The following is an 18,128-nucleotide window of genomic DNA, read 5'->3' as shown; positions in this document are numbered from 1 at the left end:
AAAAAGAAAAATAAAAACAAAACAATGTCCACCAGTAAAAAAAATTATTACATTATAGTATATCTACATGGAATACTACACACTTTGTTAACAATTAGGAGAGTATGTGGTAGAATGAACAAGTTCTTACAGTCAGAATGATAAGCACAAAAGATAATATTCAAAATTCTGTATGAAGCATTATCTCAATTATGTAAAATATATACATTAAAAGAGACTGGAAAGAAACAGATCAAGATACGAACATGTTCAGGGTGGTAGGATTATGGATCGCCTATTCTTCCTTTTTCTTTCTTTTTAACAGCTTTATCAAGATATAATTCACATACCATACAACTCACCCATTTAAAATGTACAATTCAATGAATTTTAGAATATTCACAGATATGTGCCACCATCACCATAGTCAACTATAGAACATTTTCATCACCCTGACAAGAGATCCTCTACCCTTAAGCTACCATCCCTCTACCTTCCCCATTCCATCCTAGCCCTAAACAATCACTGATCTACTTTCTGTCTCTATGGATTTGCCTACTCTGGACTTTTCAACTTAAATGGTATCATACAATACTTAGTCTTTTGTGACTGACTTTTTTCACCTAGTATAATGTTTTCAAGGTTCATCTATGTTGTAGCATGTATCAGTAGTTCATTCTTTTCTATGCTTGAATAATAGTCCACTGTATGGAAATGTCACCATTTATCTATCCATTCATCCATCATGGACATTTGGGGTGTTTTTACCTTTTGGCTATTATGAATAATGCTGCTATCAACATTCATGCACGTGTTTTTGTATGGATATATGTTTTCATTTCTCTTCGGTATATGTATACCTAGGAGTGAAACTGCTAGGGAATATGGTACTCTATGTTTAAACCTGTTGAGGAACCATCAGACCTTTCCAAAGTGGGGCTACATCATTTAAAATTCCCATTGGCAGCATATAAGTGTTCTGATTTCTCTACATCTTTATCAACACTTATCATCTGACTTTTTGGTTCTAGCCACCCTAGTGTGTGTGAAATGGTACCTCACTCTGGTTTTAATTTGCATTTCCCTGATAACTAATGATGTCAAGCACCTTTTCATGTACTTATTGGCCATTCGTATATCCTCTTTGAAAAAATGTCTATTCAGATACTTTGCCCATTTTTAAATTAGCTTAACTATCTTTATTATTGAGTTGTATGAGTTCTTTATTCTGGATACAAGTCCCTTAACAGGTAAATGATTTGTAAATACTTTCTTCCATTCTAGGCGATATCTTTTCACTTTCTTGACAGTGCCCTTTGAAGCACAAAACTTATTTTTTTCTTCTGCTGTTTGTGCTTTTGGTGTCATAGCTAAGAAACCATTGCCAGGGAATTCCCTGGTGGTCCAGTGGTTAGGACTTGGTGCTTTCACTGCAGTGGCCTGGGTTCAATCCCTGGTCGGGGAACTAAGATCCTGGAAGCCATGTTGTGCAGTCAGAAAAAAGGAAACCACTGCCAAACCCAGTGTCATGAAGATTTACACCTATGTTTTCTTCTAAGAGTTTACTATTTTAGTTCTTACATTTGGATCTTTAATTTATTTTGAGTTAATTTTTGTATGCAGTATTAAAGTGTTAATGATGACAAAGCATGCTATCCTGGGTCAGAACAGCCAGCCAGGATTGGGTCCCAGTGAGTGGAGGAAAGGAGAGTAGATAAAAAGCTTGCTGACAGTGCCCTTTGGTGCTAGACCATGCTGGTATACCTGAGACTGTTCCATTTTTAGCACTGAAAAGAAAGTACAACATCCTGGGAAACCCCTCAGTCCTGGGCAAACTGAGATAGTTGGCCATCCTATTTGGTGCCAATCTCAAAAGATCAAGGATGTATTGTGAATATTCCTAACTTTATTCCCCTTGCTATGGGGAATAAACAAGTCAATCAAAACAATCCAAGGTACTCACAAATGACATTCAACCCAACTACTGAGTTTAACAGAAAAAAAAAAAAGGCTTCTACTAAGCACTTGCCTCCATACAGCAGGCACTACACTAGCTGCTAGGAATTATAAGCTCCCTGTCTTTAGCCAATTTAAGAACAGGTAAATAAAAATAATTTCAAAAGCCCAAAGCTAGGGCTTCCCTGGTGGCGCAGTGGTTGAGAGTCCACCTGCTGATGCAGGGGACACGGGTTCGTGCCCCGGTCTGGGAAGATCCCACATGCCGCGGAGCGGCTGGGCCCGTGACCCATGGCCGCTGAGCCTGTGCGTCTGGAGCCTGTGCTCCGCAACGGGAGAGGCCACAACAGTGAGAAGTCCGCGTACCGCAAAAAAAAAAAAAAAAAGCCCAAAGCAATGAAAATTTAACTCCAAGGAGGTGAGAGGTAGAGATAATTAACTTTATCAAGGAGAAATCTGTGAAGGTGTCAAATGAAAGGTGACATCTGAACTGAGTCTGAAATATGAGTGTTTGTCAGGCAGAGAAGGGAGAGCCATGACATTGGTGGCAGTGGTGGGTAAGCGACCCGGGCAAAGGTATAGGAGGCCTGTAAGAACATGCCACTTGGGGGAACTGGAAGTAGCTCTCAATGACCAGGGGTTGGGCTTCCCTGGTGGCACAGTGGTTGAGAGTCCGCCTGCTGATGCAGGGGATGCGGGTTCGTGCCCTGGTCCGGGAAGATCCCACATGCCGCGGAGCGGCTGGGCCCGTGAGCCATGGCCGCTAAGCCTGCGCATCAGGAGTCTGTGCTCCGCAACGGGAGAGGTCACAACAGTGAGAGGCCCGCGTACCGCAAAAAAAAAAAAAAAAAAAAAAAAGACCAGGGGTTAAGAAGATGACTAAGGGGAGGTGGGCAGGAACAGGTCATGACAGGCCCTAGATGTGCTGCCAGGGAACCTGGGCTCCATGCTGTTGACATTGAGAAGCCATGAAATGTTCAAGAAAAGGAGGACTCTACACAGATAGATTTTAGAAAGCTTAACCTGGCAGTAGTGTGATGAAGGGACTGGAGTGACAGAGCTTGGGGTCAGTAAGCATATGTAAGAGAATATGACAAGAGCGTAAGTGAAAACGACAGTTCTGATAACTGCAGTGGTGTGAGAAAGGCATATTTGTGAGACATGAAATCTTAAATATCTGGAGCAGGGTAAATAAATTTCTAAATTCAATAGGAAGGGTATTTTTTGCACCAAGATGAAATTCTAAAAGGAGAGTAGACAAATAATATATATGTTTTCACTGCAGCTGGACTTGAGCACCCTACTCTACAAACTTAAATTTACAAAGGTTATGGCTAGGGCAGATAACCATGTGAACAGAAATTAGGAAACTGAAATACAATATCCTTACTGTTTAGTCACTCAGAAAAAGTCCTCTCGAAATGAATTACAGTCATGTAACAGGGCACCTTCCGTTACCATGCAGCATACATTCAAACATTTCACATATAACAGAATTGTTTGAAATGCTAAAGGTAAATGACGCTGGTTTCGCCAAGTCTCTTTTTTTCCCTGCCTAAGCAAATTCAACAAACAAAAGATCTTAAAAGTAAAACCCTTCTTCAGGTAAGCAGTGTAAGACACATTTAAAGGGGGCAGTAATTGCATATTGATCAGGTAAGCTGGATGGAGGTGAACGTTGGAATGCTCACTGGGCTCAAGTTCAGGCTTTTAGCAATCAATAGCTGTTTGGCCTTTCTTGGGTTGACTTTATTTGAAATATTTATTCTACTCGAGGACAAGCAGTTTATCTTAGTCTTGGCTGGGTTCATCAGGTTGTTGATCATGCCAGGACCAATGTGAACGCTGGCCTCTATAACATGGGTGGTTGTGGGAAATGACTGAGTCACCTACTGCTCCCTCTTCTGCCCAGGTGAGCCTTCTGATGAGAAGGGAAGGTGAGGAGTGGGAAGTTTCCGTTGTTGCTTTAATTAGCTTATTCTTCTTTACTATACAGAAATACTTTTGTAATGAACATGCATTCTGAGTATAATTTTTTTGCTCTTTCATCAAATATAATATTTATGAGGCATCTAATAGGTGCCAGCTATTAAGCTGAGGATGTAGAGAGGGGCACAGCTCATGCTTCTGAGGACCTCAGTTCACAGGGGAGACAGACGTGCAGACAATGAAGAGCCAAGTACGACAATGGAGGTGTACACAAAGTAGAACATGAATGCAGGAAGGAGGGCTGACTATGAGTCAGGGAGGCTTCACAAAGCAGATGATGCCTGAACCAAACTTCACTGGATGTCTTTCCCAGACAGGCAAAAAAGATAAGGGTATTTCAAGCAGAAGGAAACAGCAGCACATGCAAAGGCATGAGTAAGCATGGAACATTCAGGGAAGTGGTGCATGGTACTGCTAGAATATAAAGAGCACGAGGGGCAGCAGCAAAAAATGAAGACTGCTGGGCTTCCGTGGTGGCGCAGTGGTTGAGAGTCCACCTGCCGATGCAGGGGACGCAGGTTCGTGCCCCGGTCCGGGAAGATCCCACATGCCGCGGAGCGGCTGGGCCCGTGAGCCATGGCCGCTGAGCCTGCGGGTCCGGAGGCTGTGCTCCACAATGGGAGAGGCCACAACAGTGAGAGGCCCGCGTACCGCAAAAAAAAAAAAAAAAAAGAAACCTGCTGATTTTGTGTATTGGAAAGATCACACTTGCCACAGTGGGTTGGACAGTATTGGGGGAGGAGAGGGGAAGAAGCAGAAGAAAGAGGGGAAATGCATTAGAGGTAGAGACACTGATAAGAAAGGCAAAGTAACAGACTATGAGTGAAAAGAGTTGAGCTAGATTGAACCTGAGGTGCCTGTGAGACATGGCAGTGATGTTCAGCTTAGACTTGTGGGTCTGAAGTCCAGGAACGAGATTAAAAACAGAAGGAAATATATAAGAATAATTATATCTATGGTTAGTAATTGAACCTATGATGTGAAGATTACCCTGAGAGGGGGCAGAAAATATGCAGAAAAGAGGGATTAAACCTTGGGGAAAACTTATTTGAAGGACAAGTAAAAGAGGTAAAGTCTACTCCCTCCCCGGCCAAAAGAGACTGAGGAACTAAGGAGGGAAAAAACGTGATAGGCATTCTTTAAAAAATACTGTGAACCATAAACTTATTCTGGTAAAAAATTTGGATAATGACATATGAGATCATTTTTGTTTGCTTTACAATGTACATGATTAAGTTCCTTTTAGCTCCCAAAATATAATATCACTTTCCAGGGTCCAGGACTTCTATGAATTTGGCAGTAAGATCAATATGACTAAGTTCATAGCTGCTCTCAAACTACAGTGCCAAAGAACACTGGTGCTATGGCAGTGCTAAGAGATATTCCACCACTAAAATAGAATAATGGTGGTCTTCTATATTGCTTGATACATTTTTTCAATTGCTATTCCCATCCATTTCTTATAAACTACTGGTACCAACCATTACTTGACTGCCTATGCCAGAAAACGAAACAAATATGTAGAAAACAGAGGTAAGATTTTTGTTTCTAGCACTATGGTGAGCTAGATATGCAGAGAAACCTCGCACAAAATGGCTGAGCAGACAGTGAAGTAAGATAAATAATCAGTGACCGAAAAACCAAGACTCTAGAGAGCACAGGCTGGCAGGTTGGCAAATTTTATGAAAAGGGTCAGACAGAAAATATTTTAGGTTTCACGGGCCACGTATGGTCTCTGTGGCATCTTTGTGTTTGTGTGTGTGTTAAAATATTTTTAACGCTTTTAAGGTATAAAAACCATTCTTAGGTTCTTAGCTTACTGGCCATAAAAAAACAGGTCTCAGCCAGATTTGGTCTACAGGTCTTTAATTGCCAAACTCTAATAAAGAGGATCAACAAAGTCCAATCTGGTTCTTTAGAAAGATCAATAAAATTGACAAACCTCTAGCAAGAATGATCAAGAAAAAAAGAAAAGGCACAAAAAAATAATAATGGTAATCAATAGAAAGGGAGAAAACTACAGATACAGCAGACATTAAGAACAACAGAACAAAGGAATAATTCTATGCCATAAACTTGGAAAACAGGTGAGATGGACAATTCCTAGGAAAATATATTTTCCCCAGCTCAAGAAAAACAAAAAAATCTGAATGGAGAGCTAGTTAAAAATCTCCTCCCAAAGAAAACTCAAGGTCCAGAAGGTATCACTATCAAGTTATACTAAGCATTCAAGAGCAAAATAGTTCCAATTTTACTTAAACTCATATAGAAAACAGAAAAATAAGGAAAATTATTCAACTCATTTAATAAGGCTAAAACAAACAATTAACAACCTCTGACAGCAAAACTTTTCTGAGAGAGTAAAATTACAGGCCAAGCTCATTCATACATATAGGTATAATATTCATAAATAATATACAGAATCCTAGAAAACATAAAAAAGATGGGCTCATTCCAGGAATGCAAGGTTAGTTCAATATCAGAATATCCATTAATGCAATTTTCACTATATTAATATTAAAAGATTATTTCAATAAATGTAGGAAAAGCATTTGATAAAATTGATTGATCAATTATGTGAAATCTGTGACAATTAGAGAAGTTTCCTTAATCTGATAAATGCTGTCTCCAAAAAACTTACAGCAAATATTATACTCGATGGCAAAATGCATTTCCTTTAACACCAGGAACAAGACAAGTTTGCCCTTTATCACTACTCATACTCAATGCTACACTAGAGGTCATAGCTAGTAAAATTTAAACACACACACAAGTTAACAAATTACTAAAAAGATATATGATAGAAAATAATCTTGTTTCCAACTATTAACCACTACTCTCTAAAAGAGGCATATACCCAGTGGTTTGAAACTAAAAGTTCAGCTAGCTCTCCAGAAAAAAAGTGCTGATTTGTTGTGTTTGCCAATTTACGTGGTGTAAATGCTCCCATCATAGTATATTTCAAGTCACCAACATGATCACTAAACACAGTGTTGGAAAGAGAGGTGTACAAGCAGTTTTCATGAGCCTATATGAGCCAGCTCTAACACATCACTGCTTATACACCCTCCTCCCACCACAGACATCAGGTTTGGCCATGTGACTTTTAATGGCCAATTAGATGTGAGTGTAAGTAATATATGTGTCTTTAGAGAAGTTTTAAGATTTATTGCATTATCCAGTCTTTTCCCTCTGCCATGAGAGAGTCATGTCCCATTAAACACTGCTCCTTCAGCCTGAATCCTCAAATAAAGATGTGAAGCAGAGCTTCGGATGGGGCCAGTGACAGATGTACCAGGAGTAAAAAACAAACATTTGCCATCCAGAGTCCCTGAGATTTGGGGATTGTTATTGCAACAAAAGCTGACCAATACATGACACAGCAAAGTTGTTAATAAAATATCAAAACACAAAAGTTAATTGCATTACTATCTACCAGCAATAAATGGTAAGAAAATATAGTTTAGAATGTATTTTTTTTTTTTAGTATATAATATACTGTTAGACTTCCACTTTGGGTCAAGATGGAGTAACAGGGACTGGATTTACATCCCCTCCCATGCCTAAAACAAAAAAATGAAAGGATAAAATATGCAAAACAATGGTTTTCAGACACTTTACATCAGGTAGCACAGGAAGTAATCCCTGAGAGAGGGAAACACATGCAATGAGCCCAGTTGGCTGGTAGGAGAGAATTTCTATGCCTCAGGGCAGGGAAGAGGCACAGTGAGGAGTCTGGGGAGACCACTGTGGCTGGAGTTCACAGAGCAGGGTACCAGAAACGAGAGCTGCACAGAGATCTGCAGAGGGTACCGGCTGAGTCTTCAGTTCAGTATTGATTAGAATATGCATGAGGAAACTAACCAAAGCTGTAGAAAAGAAGCACCTTAAAGAAGAAGGGGAAACAATCCCTAGAGCTCACAGGGGCCAGGAATAGTTTGTGTTCCCACCAGTTGCAGTGGAAAAGCCTGGTGAATTCCCAGTGCAGCAGGTAAAGTACTCAGAAGGGTACTGCTTTAGTAATGAGTTAAATTTACCATAGACTAAATGCTAGTCTGGTCCCACTTCATAGTAAGCTTAAAAGTAAGCCTCAAAAGGAACAACTATTTCCAATTAATTTAACTAGAACCTAGAACAAAGTTCAAGAATATTTACTAACAACACTGTAAATCAACTATACTCCAATAAAATTTAAAAATAAAATAAAAATAAAGAAGCACACACATACACCAACACACCCACACAGGAATATTTATAAGTATACCAAAAAGAAATCCAAATTCACAAAATCTAAATTTCAGTAAAAAAAATATTAAGCATTCAGACATTCAAAGAGATAGGAAAACATTAACCATAAAGAGAAAAAAAATCATTAGTAAAAATAATAGAAATGACAGAATTAGAAGACAAGGACGTTAAAACAGTTATTATAACTACATATGATATGTTCAAGAAGATAGAGAAAAGCTTAAGCATGTTAACTAGAAACAGGGAAGATATAAAAAAGACCCAAGCTGTACATCTAGAGAAGAAAAATACAACGTCTGATGAAAAACACACTGGATGAGATTAACTGCAGATTACACACTGTAGAAGAAGAGTAAGCTCAAATACATAACATTAGAAACTATCTAAAAGAAAACAGAAAGAAAAAAAAGACTGAAAAAATGAATAGATCACCAGTGAGCTGTACTTAGCCTAATATACAGTTCACCCTTGAACAACGTGGGGATTGGGACACCAACCCTGTGCACAGTCAAAAATCTACGTATCTTATACTTGGCCCCCCATAGCCGTGGTTCCTCCACATACACAGTTCCTCTGTATCCACAGACTCAACCGACAGTAGATTATGTAGTACTGTAGTATTTACTATTGAAAAAAAATCTGTGTATAAGTCGATCCATGTAGTTCAAACGTGTGTTGTTCAAGGGCCAACTGTACATGTAACTGGAGTTCCTGAAAGGAGGATGGGGGCAAAAAGAAATATTTGAAAATATGATGATTGAAAATTTTCCATATTTGATGAAAACTATAAACTCACAGATCCAAGAAGCTCAATGAACACCAAACACAAGAGACATGAAGAAAACAACACCAAGGGACATCATAAATTATTCAAAATCAATGATAAAGAGAAAATCCTATAAACATCCAGAAAAAAAGACACATTACATACAGAAGAACATATAAGAATGAAAGCAGACCTCTCATTGCAAACTAAGCAATCCAGAAGACAGTGCAGCAACACTCAGAGTACTGAAAGAAAAAAAAAAAAAGTCTATTAACCTAGAATGCTATATCTGGTGAAAATATCATTCAAAGGTGAAGGCAAGTAATTTTTCAGACATACACAAGTTGACAGAAATCATCACCAATAGACCAGCACTACAAGAGATGTTGAAGGAAATCATTTGGGAAGAAAAAAACTGATACAAGATGGAAATCTGGATCTACACAATGGAATGAAGAGCCCTGGCAATGGCAAATATGTGGGTAGATACAAAAGACTTTCTTCTTACTTAAAAAAAAATCTCTTGAAAAGATAATTGACCACTTATGGACTTCCCTGGTGATCCAGTGGTTAAGAATCTGCCTTCCAATGCAGGGGACATGGGTTCAATCTCTGGTTGGAGAACTAAGATCCCACGTGCCGCGGGGCAACTAAGCCCGTGTGTCGCAACTATGGAGCCCGTGCACTCTGGAGCCTGTGCACCACAATTAGAGAGAAGCCTGTGAGCCACAATGAAAGATCCCGCGTGCTGCAATGAAGATCCCACATGCTGCAGCGTAATTAATTAATTAACTAATTAAAAAAAAACCCAGGGGACTTCCCTGGTGGCGCAGTGGTTAAGAATCCGCCTGCCAATGCAGGGGACACGGGTTCAAGCCCTGGTCCGGGAAGATCCCACATGCCTCGGAGCAATTAAGCCCATGTGCCACAACTACTGAGCCCACATGCTGCAACTACCAAAGCTCACGTGCCTAGAGCCCACGCTCCACAACAAGAGAAGCCACCACAATGAGAAGCCCGTGCACCGCAACAAAAAGTAGCCCCCACTCGCCACAACTAGAGACAGCCCGCGTGTAGCATTGAAGACCCAACGCAGCCAAGAATAAAAAAAAAAAAAAAAAAAAAAAACCCAAAAGACAGTTGACCACTTAAAGAAAAAGAGCAATAGTATATAATGGGGTTTATACCATATGTAGAAGTAAAACGTGTGACAACAGGAGCACAAAAATCAGGAGGGAGAAATGGAAACGTAGAGTTGTAAGGTTCTTACACTATAGCTGAAATGATATAACACTACTTGAAGACAGACTGTGAAGCGTTAAAGATGTACCCTATAAACCTTAAAACAACCATTAAAAAGGCAAAGAGGAAGAGCTAATAAGCCACGTAAGAAAATAGTATGGAATAATAAAAAAATACCGTGAATCTAAAAGAAGGCAGACAAAGCAAAAGTGGGAACCAGAAAAAGAGATGGGAAAAATAAAAACAATCCACAAGAGGGGAGATTTAAACTTAACTATAAACCACCATGTTAGCAATCACATTAAAAGATATACTATACTAACACTAATCAAGAGAAAGCTGTGGTGGCTATATTAATATCACAGTAAATGTCCACCCAAAGATTTGTACATGAATATTAATAGTAGCTTTGTTCTTAAAAGCAAAAAAACTGAAAATCTAAATGGCCATCAACAAGTGAATAAACAAACTGTGATATATTCAGAAAATGGAATACTATCCAACAAAGAAATAGGGACAAACTATTGATACACATGGCAGAATCTCAAAATAATTATAGTGAGTTAAACAGGCCCAACTAAAAAAAGAGTAAATACTATAATTCCATTCACACAAAATTCTTGAAAATGCAAACTAACCTATAATGGACAGAAAGCAAATCAATGGTTGCCTGAAAACACTGAAATAGGGGAGAGGGGTTATGGGTTACTAAGGGGCACAAGGAAACATTCGGATATGATAAATATGTTTGTTATCATGCTTGTGATGATGGCAGGATGAGTCTAAGCTGATGGAAGGGCTCAAAGATAGGTCCTACACCATTTCCTGCCAGGTAATCTTGGTTCAGTTTAATCTGCCTTCTCTGCCACAGCACTTTCCCATTTATAGAGGTAACACCAGCCTGGAAGGCCGCTGGAAGCATTACTTTGTACTTTTGAAGCATCTTTCTGATTCCTAGAGATCAGGTACAGACTCCTATTACTCATCTAAGTGAGAATGGCAATATTCAGTGAGTGGGGAAAGGGATGTTTGCTGGACAAACAACAGCAAGATCTGTGTGTGCAACTTGGAGCAAAAACTGGCTACAGCCCCATTAGGAAGCACAGCTGAATTCTAAAAGATCTGCATTATCATTTTGCTCTTGCAGTTGAATCTGGAGACTGAAGGTCAGAAGAAAAGGTTCTAGAATTTAAAGGCACCACCACCACCACCACAGCAACAACAAAACCTTTTGTAAAGGATCACAAGAATAAAACTGCGATAGAGTTTGGATCTTCACATGTTCATTAGGAACAAAACCAATAAAGAACAAAACCAAGGGAATAAAATTTCAAGGTTAAAAACAATTCCCCAGGCTGGCCTACCTACCTATATGCTTTGGTACAAACTTACAGCCCAGAATTGGGCCTGCAAAGACTTACTTTGCAAATGGTATACCATCACCACTTTATTTGTTTTCTTTGTCAGAGACAATTTTCTTTAGATTAAGGAAAATCTTACTAAAAAAAAAAACTCATAGGAAAAAAGAATTGATGGCTTCTGAAATGGATGTATCTATGTACCTTCTTTTTCCTTTCCTTTTTTTTTTTTTTTGCCTATACAGTTAATAACCAGAATGGGTTCACTGTATTTCTGTTACACAACCCCAAGCTGTAATTGTACACACCCCTTGGGATCACGGTGGTATCTTCTTTTTCTAAATGGAACAGGGTTTTACAACAGGAGTAATAAGCTTCATGTCAACATTTCCAATGAAACTGACAATGTAGTTTTTCTGTCTCCCACTGGCTTTGTTGTTTCTTAAAGAACACTGAACCATTTGATACAAGGAAATACTGTTAAAAAGTGGTTTGTGGAGGCAAGAAGCAAACATTTGGAGTACAGTCTATAATTAAGCCCAGTATACTGAAATCTTCTATTTGTAGCAAAATCTTACCAAAGACAGGCATCTGTAACCAAGTACAAAGAAATGGCAAACCAGTCCCAATCCAGGGGCAATGAGGGCATTTTTATAGCTCCACCTTCATTTCCTGCCAAATTCTAAAATGGCTATACCCCCATAGGTATAATCTAGTCTTATTAATACCACTTGGTTCATGTTCATATCTGAACTCTCCTGCTGCTAGCCAAAGACCATCCAAATATCCTCTCTGTACCCTAACTCCTGACTACCAAACGAAAAGAATGAGACCAAGATGCCTGACACACACACAGGGACTCTGGCTCTCCCTTTCAGTACACAGTTCTCCACTGCCTAAGAGGCCCTGCAGGTCCCACCCTCACCTCATCTTTTCTCTTTCCTTATCAAAACGCTACAGCCAAATGAGAAATCTTTTTTTTTTTTTTTGAGTTCCTATACTCTAGGACGGCTACCTGCTGCTTTTTCCACAGCATGAGTTCCATTTCAAAATATCACCTCAGCAATCTTTCCTCCTTTTCCAAAATGTCTTCATCTATCCTTTGGCAGAGAGAGAGAAAAAAACAAACAAACAAAATAGCCCTTTTTTCCTTATTGATTCTGTCAGGCACTGTGAAATCCAGGCACTCTTAACACAGGAATGAAAAGAAGTCACTTGACAACTAAACTGACACTGGGGTGGAAGGGTAAACCAGAGGGGAAAAGCTTGTGAGGTAAGGGGTACTAGACCTCTGAACAGTCCCCAGAAACAAAAGCTGAAACTCAACTACAAATCTACATGAAGGACTTCTTTGAAACTTGAGTAGAAAGGTTATAAGAAATGAATAACCAAACCATAACCCTGAAACACCTAGGAGTATGATGGAAGAAGAGTTGAAAGGGTGAAGTATTCCCAAGGGGGATAAACTGAAGTGCGGGCACTTGAGTTGGCTTCTGCTCTGAAGCCCAGCATGGCCACAGGCCAAAGAGGGCAGTGAGCCCAGGCCTAGAGCTGATGCCTGGCTTCCCTGGAACCTTGAAGATCAGGCTCACAACCATCGTGTAGACTGTTTTATGTTCTTCACACACTAAAAAATTTCACATGGGAAAATAGGACTAAATATCTCTTGGCAGAAAATTGTGTTCTCAGCTACATGGCTTTTAATAAGTCACTCCTCATTCTTTGGGCCTATCTATGGGGTCTGCCAGCAATTCTATGACCCAATGACTCTAAACAGCAAAAATATTTCTCAGATTTTTCTTATTCAGTTAGAAAATATTTACTGGGAGCCTAATGTATACTGTTGCTAGATTCTGGGGATATAAAATGGAAAACCTGGTCTCTGCTCTCAAGAGTCTTATAGTGGGCTTCCCTGGTGGCGCAGTGGTTAAGAATCCACCTGCCAATGCAGGGGACATGGGTTCAAGCCCTGGTCCAGGAAGATCCCACATGCTGGGGAGCAGCTAAGCCCGTGAGCCACAACTACTGAGCCTGCATGCTACAACTACTGAAGCCCGTGCACCTAGAGCCTGTGCTCAGCAGCAAGAGAAGCCACTGCAATGAGAAGCCTGTGCACTGCAACAAAGAGTAGCCCCTGCTCGCCACAACTAGAAAAAGCCCACGTGCAGCAGCGAAGACCCAATGCAGCCAAAAATAAATGAATAAAATAAATAAATTTATATATATATAAAAAAAAGAGTCTTATAGTACAGCCAGAGACAAACAGATGTTACACACAGTGGTAAGTGCTCCCACAGAGGTATGTAAGGGATACCACAACCTAAGCTCTACAATCTAGAGGGTGAGTAGGGGTGTAAGGACAGGCCTAGGAGAAGTGATACAGGGGCAGAAGCTTCTTAAAGAAGTTTAGCTTAAACATCAAGGGTGAATCACCCAGAGAATACAGCAATGTGTTAAGGAATCTAAAGTAGTTTGGTTTAGACAGTAGAATGTAAATGTGTGGAAAAGGGAGAATGAGAAGACATGGTCACAGGAGAATTAGGCAGAGACCAGATCGTGAAGGGACTTGGTAGCATTTTGAACGTTCATAATCAAATAAATAAAGCTTCATTTTTTAAAAAGTAAATTTCACTAATAGAAAAGAAACAGAATAATTTCCACATTTTCACAGAAGGAAAAGGATGAAAGAACTAAAAGACAAGACAAAATAAAATAAAACCATGAAGGAAATCATCAGAACAAAATAAACAGAAGAGGGACTCCCGTTAAGAATCTGCCTGCCAATGCAGGGACACGGGTTTGATCCCACACGCCGCAGAGCAACTAAGCCCGTGCGCAACAACTACTGAGCCTGTGCTCTAGAGCCTGTCACAACTACTGAGCCTGTGCACCACAACTACTGAAGCCTGCATGCCCTAGAGCCTGCAAGCCACAACTACTGAGCCCACGCGCTCTTGGGCCCATGCGCCACAACTACTGAGCCTGTGTGCCACAACTGCTGAAGCCCATGTGCCTAGAGCTTGTGAGCCGCAACGAGAGAAGCCACCACAATGAGAAGCCTGCGCACCGCAACAAAAGAGTAGCCCCCACTCACAGCAACTAGAGAAAGTCCGCGTACAGCAATGAAGACCCAACACAGCCCAAAAAACCTACTATGTTTAAAAATAAATAAATAAACACACAAACAGAAGAAAAGGGCCAAACATAATTGTAATAGAAACAAGTACATCAAATTCATCTACTTAAAAACAAACTCCCGCATTGGACTAAAAAACCAAGAAACAGCTATATGCTCTTAACAAGAGTCACATATAATATAAAATGACATAAGAAGTTAAAGAGGACCTTCTCACGCCTGTGGCCAGGGCTAAGAAAAGCTCCCTCCAGGGCTGACCTTCTCACGCCAGCTGCCAGGCGCTAAGGCTGGATCTATCACTCCCGTGGCCTCTGGCTTTCCCATGCATCTGTCACCACCAGAGCCCTTGTGACCCAGGCAGTCATGCCACCTCTGCACCCTGTCCTCACCAGGGCAGACCCAAGTGCTCCAGGGCAGCCTCAGGAGCAGACTCCTGTGGGTGGCCCACATGCAGAGGTGAGGCTAAAACCACAGTTGAGCCCCAGGGCAGGGTGACTAAGGAAGAGGAACAAAAGTCTTCCTGTGAAGCTGCACAAGCCTCAGATTAAGTCCTCGTGATCAGCTTGGTAAACCCTGCATCTACAGAATACCTGGATGGACAATGAGTGTTCCCACAAATGAAACCGGTCTAGCTCTAGCAGCTGCAGACTAGTACGTACAGGAGGTGGGCCAGGTCAGAGCCTGAGCTGCCCCCAGAGTGCCCACAGTGGGACCAGAGACCTAACTAGAGGTTGTAGAGGGCCTCCTGCGGAGCCAAGTGCTGGCTGTGACTCATGGTGGGGGGCAAGGATGCTGAAAGCTGAGACCCAGGAAAATATAATGATTACTATTTTTTTTAATGTTTTGTTCTGTTGCTGTTTTATTATTATTGTTTTTATTTTTATTTGAGTTTTTAAAAACTTCTAAAATATATTTTAATTTTTTTATATTTCTCTTTCTACATTACTTTTTTGTTCTGTGTTTTTTCCTTTTCTTTTTTTTTTTCCTTTGTTCTGTTTTGTTTAAATCTTTTTTGCTTTGTTCTTATCTTTATCTTTTAAAAATTATCTTTGTGTGCTTGTTTTGTTTTCTTTGCTTTTTCCTTCAGTTTGCATTCTGCTCTTGTTTGGTTTTTATTTTTTTGTCAATTTTGTTTTTAATTGTTTGATTTCATTTTGGGGTTCTTTTGTTTGTCTGCTTATTCTCTTGTTTTTTGTTTACCGTATTTTTGTTTCTTTTTTTGTACGTTTTGTGTTTGTTTGTTTGTTTTTGTTTGGTTCTGCTTTTACCATCTGTCTGGGGCTTTGTCTGTTTCTTCATTTGTTTGTTTGTTCTTAGTTGTTGTTGTCGTTTGCTTGTTTTTATCTTTGCTATCTGTCTTCAGTTTTCATTTGTTTTCTTCCTGCTCTTTTTTTTTTTCCCACCCTCTTACTGCCAAGCCATGTGGTTTGTGGGGTCTTGGTTCCCAGGCCAGGTTTGGGGCCTGAGCCTCTGGTGTGGGAGCGCTGAGTCCAGTACACTGGAATGCCAGAGAATTCCCAGTCCCAGGCAATATTAAATGGCAAGAGGTCTCCTGGAGGTCTACATCTCAAATCCAAGACCCAGCTGCACCCAAATGCCTGCAGGCTCCAGTGCTGAATGCCCCACACCAAACAACAAGCAAGACAGGAACACAAACCCACGCATCAGCAGACAGGCTGTGTAAAGTCGTACTAAGCCCACAGACACCCCAAGAACACACCAAGTGATGTGGCCCTGCCCATCTGCGTGATGAGATCCAGCTCCACCCACCAGAACGAAGGCACCAGTCCCTCCTACAAGGAAGCCTACACAAACCACTGGACCAACCTCGCCCACTGGGGGCAGACACCAGAAGCAAGAGGAACTACGACCCTGCAATCCGCAGAAAGGAGACCCCAAACACAGTAAGTTAGACAAAATAAGAAGAGAGAGAAATATATTGCAGATGAAGGAGCAAGATAAAAACCCACAAGACGAAAGAAATGAAGAGGAAATAGGCAAGCTACCTGAAAAAGAATTCAGAGTAGTGACAGTAAAGATAATCCAAAATCTCAGAAAGAGAATGGACAAAATACAAGAAACATTTAATAAGGACCTAGAAGAACTAAAGAACAAACAAACAGTGATGAACAACACAATAACTGAAATTAAAAATACACTAGAAGGAATCAATAGCAGAATAACTGAGGCACAAGAATGGATAAGTGAGCTGGAAGAAAGAATGGTGCAAACAACTGCTGCAGAGCAGAATAAAGAAAAGAGAATGAAAAGAATTGAAGACAGTCTCAGAGACCTCTGGGACAACATTAAATGTTCCAACATTCAAATTATAGGGGACTCAGAAGAAGGAGACAAAGAGAACGGGTCTGAGAAAATATGTGAAGAGACTGTAGTCAAAAACTTCCCTAACATGGGAAAGGAAATAGTCAATCAAGTCCAGGAAGCTCAGAGAAATAGCAAAAATGAATAGGCCAATCACAAGTAATGAAATTGAAACTATGATTTAAAATCTTCCAACAAACAAAAGTTCAGGACCAGAGGGCTTCACAGGAGAATTCTATCAAACATTTAGAAAAGAGCTAACACCGATGCTTCACAAACTCTTCCGAAATATTAGAGGGAGGAACACTCCCAAACTCATCTATGAGGCCACCATCACCCTAATAGCAAAACCAGACAATTTATCACAAAAAAAGAAAATTACAGGCCAATATCACTGATGAACATAGAGGCAAAAATCAGGCAAACCGAATCCAACAACACATTAAAAAATCATACACCTTGATCAAGTGTGATTTTTCCCAGGGATGCAAGGATTCTTCAATATATGCAAATCAATCAATGTGATACACCATATTAACAAATTGAAGAATAAAAACCATATAATCATCTCAATAGATGCAGAAAAGGCTTTCAACAAAATTCAACACCGATTCATGATAAAAACTCTCCAGAAAGTGGGCATAGAGGGACCCTACCTCAAAATAATAAAGGCCATATACGACAAACCCACAGCAAACATCATTCTCAATGGTGAAAAACTGAAAGTGTTTCCTCTAAAATCAGAAACAAGACAGGGGTGCCCACTCTCGCTACTATTATTTAACATAGTTTTGGAGTCTTAGCCACAGCAATCAGAGAAAAAAAGAAATAAAAGGAATCCAGATTGGCAAAGAAGAAGAAAAACTGTCACTGTTTTCAGATGACATGATACTATACATAGAAAATCCTAAAGATGCTACCAGAGGGCTTCCCTGGTGGCGCAGTGGTTGAGAGTCCACCTGCCGATGCAGGGGACACAGGTTCATGCCCCAGTCCAGGAAGATCCCACATGCCGTGGAGCAGCTAGGCCCATGAGCCATGGCCGCTGGGCCTGCGTGTCCGGAGCCTGTGCTCCACAACGGGAGAGGACCCAACAGTGAGAGGCCTGTGTACCGCAAAAAAAAAAAAAAAA

At 40.3% G+C, this 18,128-nt stretch overlaps 1 protein-coding gene across 1 annotated transcript in view; it reads right to left on the bottom strand.

Moving 5' to 3' along the window:
- Positions 1-18,128, bottom strand: part of CTNNBL1 (catenin beta like 1) — a 159,807-nt gene that overhangs the window by 56,476 nt on the left and 85,203 nt on the right. The window lies entirely within an intron of this gene.

The sequence above is a fragment of the Neophocaena asiaeorientalis genome, unplaced genomic scaffold, assembly GCF_003031525.2.
Source record: "Neophocaena asiaeorientalis asiaeorientalis breed wild unplaced genomic scaffold, Neophocaena_asiaeorientalis_V1.1 scaffold82, whole genome shotgun sequence".
In the NCBI taxonomy this organism is placed as follows: domain Eukaryota; kingdom Metazoa; phylum Chordata; class Mammalia; order Artiodactyla; family Phocoenidae; genus Neophocaena; species Neophocaena asiaeorientalis.
Note: the sequence above shows the minus strand (reverse complement) of the source record. Positions and strands in the feature narration are given on the sequence as shown.